The sequence below is a fragment of the Borostomias antarcticus genome (assembly GCF_949987555.1).
Source record: "Borostomias antarcticus genome assembly, chromosome: 8".
Taxonomy (NCBI): Eukaryota; Metazoa; Chordata; class Actinopteri; order Stomiiformes; family Stomiidae; genus Borostomias; species Borostomias antarcticus.
The window spans coordinates 21468639-21474765 of NC_140241.1; the positions used below are offsets into that span (position 1 = coordinate 21468639).

A 6127-nucleotide genomic window follows, 5' to 3' on the forward strand; every position below is an offset into this window, starting at 1 on the left:
AATGGAATTGGGAGCGTAGGAAATTGGTCTTTTCTGGAGGCTTGTAGGGACTGCGACGGAATGCAATCGTAATTGTAATTATTGGTCCTTGTCATGCCCTTGTGAATGGGGCCGTGTGTGTGTGTGTGTGTGTGTGTGTGTGTGTGTGTGTGTATTGTGGCTGTAAAACCATAACTTCATGATCCCCTGTGGCCTGGCAGCAGCAGCTGTGGACCCCGTCTGAATTTATGGAGGCTGGTCATCATAGTTCTACCGGCGCCGCTTGAAGGGAGGGTCCGCTACAAACAAGCCCGTCTCTCCCTCAGGGGGGTCCGCTACAAACAAGCCCGTCTCTCCCTCAGGGGGGTCCGCTACAAACAAGCCGGTCTCTCTCCTCAGGGGGGTCCGCTACAAACAAGCCGGTCTCTCTCCTCAGGGGGGTCCGCTACAAACAAGCCTGTCTCTCTCCCTCAGGGGGGTCCGCTACAAACAAGCAGAGAACTTCCCCAGCGCTGTTTTTTAATCCGTAGTCAGGCTCATCAAGGTTGTGGCGGGGGGGTGGAGGGGGGGGGGGGGATCCGAGCTGGGGATTTCGCCGACGGGATAATCGGTCGTCCTGTCGGCAGTGTGGCGAGACACGTGGCGCGACGAGGGGGAGGGGTCTAACCTGGAGGCGGAGTCTCGCCTGTCTCCCCCCAGAGGGCCGCCGCCTCGGTGCCGGGGACGACCGGTCCCGGGGACCAACGATTGGCCGAGTCTGGCGCTTTTACCGAGGCGTTGATTCATCTGCGCGATCCCTGTAAAAAAAAAAAAAAAGAATACAACGTAAACCCTGGCTAGCACGGCCGCGCCAACCAACGGCGCCTCCACCTCTCTGTTCCACGCTGGACAGACGCGACCATCCTGTCTGCGGTAGGCAGAGCCTTTCGCTAATTAGCCTGCGGTGGAGCTCTTAGAGTAGATAACGTTGATGTTCTTCTCTGAGGGCATCATCGCTCCTGCAGCCAACCAGATGCTGCGAGACAGAGTGCGCAGCCCTCAGACCCACAATCCCCTGCGTCGGCAGTCTGCACAACCACACGCAGGAGGGGATAAGTGATTATTCCTCCATAATCACAGTTTCATTAATGTTCACTGGCTCATAATTGCTGCCAGTGCTTATTGAAGGCCATGTGCGTAGCCGATGTTAATTGGTGCATGTTTAGACATGGGGCATTAGATGTTTCAAAGTCATTTAAAAAGCCTGATAGGGGTGGCGGATGTGGAATTTTAAAAGGCTTTCGTTCTCGGAATGTGTCCCGTGGTAGAGAACACCATTGCTTATTTCATTACTAGCGATTCTAACGTGGCCTTAATTATGACAAAGCAATTAACTTGGTTTGGACACTATTGACTGTGCAGGCAGACAGGAAGACACCAGGGAAGTGATTCCCTTTCTAGGAACGAGGTGCTTCAGCCTCTGTCGGCCTCCAACACAGAAAGAGGGACTGACAAAGGATGTCTCACACACACACACACACACACACACACACACACACACACACACACACACACACACACACACATGCCGCTCTTATCTCTCTCCCTCTGCCGGCCTCTCTCTCTGGACCTCTCCGTTTTTCCTCCTTCACCTCCATTTTCTCTTTCTCTCTCCACACCTGTCCGTCCGTCCCACCCTCCTCCGCCTCTCCCCCTCCCCCCGTCTCTTTCCTCTTCTCTCTCTCCGCCCCCTCCTCTTCTGCGCCGGTGACCGAACCCTCTCAGGACGTCTGGTCCATCCTCACTCACGCTTCCCAGGCCCTCATTCACCAACGTCTTCGGGTCTAACCTGCGCTGGAGAATGCAGAGGGCCCACTTGAACCTGTGGTGGAGAACGCAGGGGGCCCACTTGAACCTGCGCTGGAGAACGCAGGGGGCCCACTTGAACCTGCGCTGGAGAACGCAGGGGGCTCACTTGAACCTGCACTGGATAACGCAGGGGGCCCACTTGAACCTGCGCTGGAGAACGCAGGGGGCCCACTTGAATCTGTGGTGGAGAACGCAGGGGGCCCACTTGAACCTGCGCTGGAGAACGCAGGGGGCCCACTTGAACCTGTGGTGGAGAACGCAGGGGGCCCACTTGAACCTGCGCTGGAGAACGCAGAGGGCCCACTTGAACCTGTGCTGGAGAACGCAGAGGGCCCACTTGAACCTGTGGTGGAGAACGCAGGGGGCCCACTTGAACCTGCGCTGGAGAACGCAGAGGGCCCACTTGAACCTGTGGTGGAGAACGCAGGGGGCTCACTTGAACCTGCACTGGATAACGCAGGGGGCCCACTTGAACCTGCGCTGGAGAACGCAGGGGGCCCACTTGAACCTGTGGTGGAGAACGCAGGGGGCCCACTTGAACCTGCGCTGGAGAACGCAGGGGGCCCACTTGAACCTGTGGTGGAGAACGCAGGGGGCCCACTTGAACCTGCGCTGGAGAACGCAGGGGGCCCACTTGAACCTGCGCTGGAGAACGCAGGGGGCCCACTTGAACCTGCGCTGGAGAACGCAGGGGGCCCAAAACCGCAGACATGTCCACAATCGGTCCTCCTTTCTTTTTCTTTTTTTTTCCAATTCTTTATTTGTTCAAGATAGCAGAGGGTGAGTTTCCAATCATTAAAAGCCATCTCATTGGTACAAACACCTTAAAAATAAAAATAAAACAGCAACAACATCACCCATACCAATAAAACAGAAGGCCTATACCAATAAAAGTTCACACTGCAGCCAAGATGAATCGTGGGCGGGGCCGACAGAAATCGTATAGTGTGAATACAAATCGCATAGTGTATATACACACGTCGTATGGTCGTATGGTCTTGAGACGGAGTCCCGGTCGTACAGTGGGAATGGATCCCCGATCGAAGATTTTTTCAGTCGTACAGTGTACAGAAGGCTTTACGCTGTCTGTCTGTGTAGAGAATGTGGGCGGAGGGGGTGGGGGGGGGGGGGGGGGGGGGCGTGCATGTTAATATTTGATTCCTTAAGTAATCAGAGTTCCTCGGTGTTTAACGAATGCAGGCGCTGCGGGCAAACACTTAGGTGGCGAACCCCTTTGTCCTAATCACTCAGCTCCCTCCCACCGCGGTTTAAGTGAAAGGCTTTTACTAACGGGGATGCAAATTACCAGCATGAAGCTTTTAGATTGATGAGGCCGGCAATTTCACCGGTCAGTCTGCAAATGTTGCTGCCGGTATGCAGTTTTCTGAGAGGCACTTGAATTCGGTGAAGCAGCGCCATAGGTACATCTATCGATGCAGCATCGTGCTGTACTCCTATCGATGCAGTGGTGGACATGTTGGACTGTACCTGTTGTGAGCGGTGCTTGTGTAGAGAGCGCGGCCGTGCGGCTTGTTTCGACGGCCCGGAGAAGCAATAGGGAGGAAGGGTCAGCACAGGGCTCCTTTTGGCAGGGAACATGTCTCTCTACCTTGGATACTTGTCTCTTTGGTGTTCTCTCTCTCTCTCTCTTTAGAAGCCTGGCTGGTCCTTTGCTCGAACGCGTGCACGCGCACACACACACTCACACATGCACGCGCACACATTGTCAGAGTCCACAGGGCAGGATCACAGAGAGTTCTGGTATGGTCTGAGAGGTATAGTCTGGTCTGCTCTGCTCTGCTCTGCTCTGGTCTGGTCTGGTTTGGTTTGGTCTGGTTTGGTTTGGTTTGGTTTGGTCTGGTCTAGTCTGGTTTGGTCTGGTCTGGTCTGGTCTAGTCTAGTCTAGTCTAGTCTAGTCTGGTTTGGTCTGGTCTGGTCTGGTCTGGTCTGGTCTGGTCTGGTTTGGTTTGGTCTGTTCTGGTCTGGTCTGCCAGCCTTACCACTTTCCTTTGACACTGCTATCCTGCTGGCCTCGTGAGACCATGCTGATTTCACGCACTCACATTCTGTGTCTCTCGCAAATCAGTCTGGATACTCTCCATAGAGATCCATTTGTGGCAGATCAGAAAACGATCTCGCCAATCAGCGTTGGTTCTGAGGAATTTGAAATACAAACAGCTGCGCTGGGCGTGTTTAGGTGTGCCAATCATGTGATAGACGGTGATAGACAGATGGCTCATCCAATCACCTAGTAAAAGAAGATGATTAGTTGGAGGTGAATAAAGCAGGGACAGAGACCTTATACTGTGTGCGGACATCATCTTCTTTTACTTGGATATACTCTAGTCCAGCACCAGTTTTTTAAAGTTTTTCCAGGATGAGCATATCCACTTCTGTCATCTAATCACCTGCCAAGAATTTAAAAAAAAATACTTGGCAGGTGATCGTTATGCGAATCAAGCCACCTGGCGCGTCAAGTTAGCTTCCTCCACAACTGCTGTTTATTTGCGCTGTAATATTTTACCGTTTGTCCCACAGTGCTCTTCACAGCTAGCGCCCCCACCCCCAACGATACGTAACATCTAAAGCTATTTTTGTTGCCTGACTTCACCCCTCCACACACACACACACACACACACACACACACACAGCTGAGAGCCTTTGACCCGGGAGAGAAAGAGGCTTAGACTCTTTACTCCACCTGTACTGTGCAGTGATATCATATTCCCCTTTGTCTGCCATGTAGGTCATGGAGAGACTTTTGCACAGATGTGTGTGTGTGTGTGTGTGTGTGTGTGTGTGTGTGTGTGTGTGTGTGTGTGTGTGCGCGCATGTGCATGGGTGTATGCGTGAGTGCCTAATTGCTCTATATGACCAGGCAGTTGTGTGGGTGTTTCCAGCAGCTGATCTATCATGCGTTTCCTATAGCAGCACGTTAAGAAGTCATGATTAATCTTTACTCTCTTGATGGCAAGGCAAGGCAAGGCACGCTTATTTGTAGAGCACATTTCAGCAACAAGGCAATTCAAAGTGCTTTACATGAGACATTAAAAGCACCAAGACAAAGTGCAAGAAACACATAAAAGGTCATATAAAACGAAATGCAAAAAAAGGACATTTAAAACAAAATGCGGGAAAAATAAAAATACAGGAATAAACGTTACAGTACAGCGTATGAATTAATAATTCCTAATGGTCCTAATTCTCTTCATGTCTTTGTGTACACAGAGTTCTTCACCCCGGGGGCCGGTTCCAAAAAATGCTGAAGATCCTACTGCAAGAATAGCCATCAGTCTGCTTCTAAAGCTCCCAATGGACCCAAGCACAACGTCATACCTGACCTAACCAATAGCTTCAACCAAGGCCTTTTTTGACTAAACTATATTTTTGATGTACATATCTATATATAATTTCAGAACAATGCTTATTTTGTGTCAGAATTTTTAATTTAGATACTTTTTTTTTATAAAAGCAAAATATTGAGCAATACTATATTAACTTCTGGGAACTTCTCAAGTCAGGTTGCAATCTGCTGGATTGGTATTGCTAACTATTGTATTTTCTTTTTTGTGGTGTTGTTGGCTGTAAGGGATTTATTCTTTTCAGGGTTTGTAACAAATGATTAATGCATTTACATGAACATGAATTGAAACTGCTTATTTAAGAGAGAATTTTATACCATGAGAGAACGTACTTGTAAATTTCCTGCATTACTTTAGAGTAAATAAATGACTATATTCACATGCCTGGCTGCTGTGTCTCCATAGTTTATTACTCTGTATAATGTTGTTAATATCATTTTAACCATTATTTTGACTCGTAAAAGCACTGAGGTTTCCCTCATTTTCAAGGTTGATGAGTTCACAGATACAAACAAAAATGCATACAAAATAAATTAAAGCAATCAAATCAATTAAAACAATTTCAAGAAGAAGTGCCATTAATGAACCCATCCATAAAGTGTTACTATTGATATTTTACGCTATGAGAAGAATGGGCTAGGAGATATGGAACTGGCCTTGGGACAGTTTAGTCAACCACAACCAGGCGTGCGCTCGACGTCAAGCTCGCCCTCGCTGATAGATGTAGACGGTCACTTCGCTGGTGTCGGCACTCGCTGATAGATCTAGTGGACCTGTCTGAGCCATGAGCAATTGTTCTTTTACTGTAGATGTGGTAAGTGCACAGGAATACAGCCAGCAAACTAAATGAATCATTGCTGTAATAGCTTGTGTGTGTGTGTGTGTTGAAGGGGGGGGGATATTGAGGGGAGGAGAGGTGTGTGTGTGTGTGTGTTGAA

The 6127-nt window shown here is 49.6% G+C and overlaps 1 protein-coding gene across 1 annotated transcript in view; it reads left to right on the top strand.

Annotated features, from left to right (window-relative positions):
- Positions 1-5389, top strand: part of mbd2 (methyl-CpG binding domain protein 2) — a 29002-nt gene extending 23613 nt beyond the window's left edge. The window contains exon 7 of the mRNA XM_084442722.1: positions 5056-5389. The gene's annotated coding sequence lies outside the window, so the exon portion shown is untranslated. The remainder of the gene's footprint in view (positions 1-5055) is intronic.
- The last annotated feature ends 738 nt before the right edge of the window (positions 5390-6127 follow it).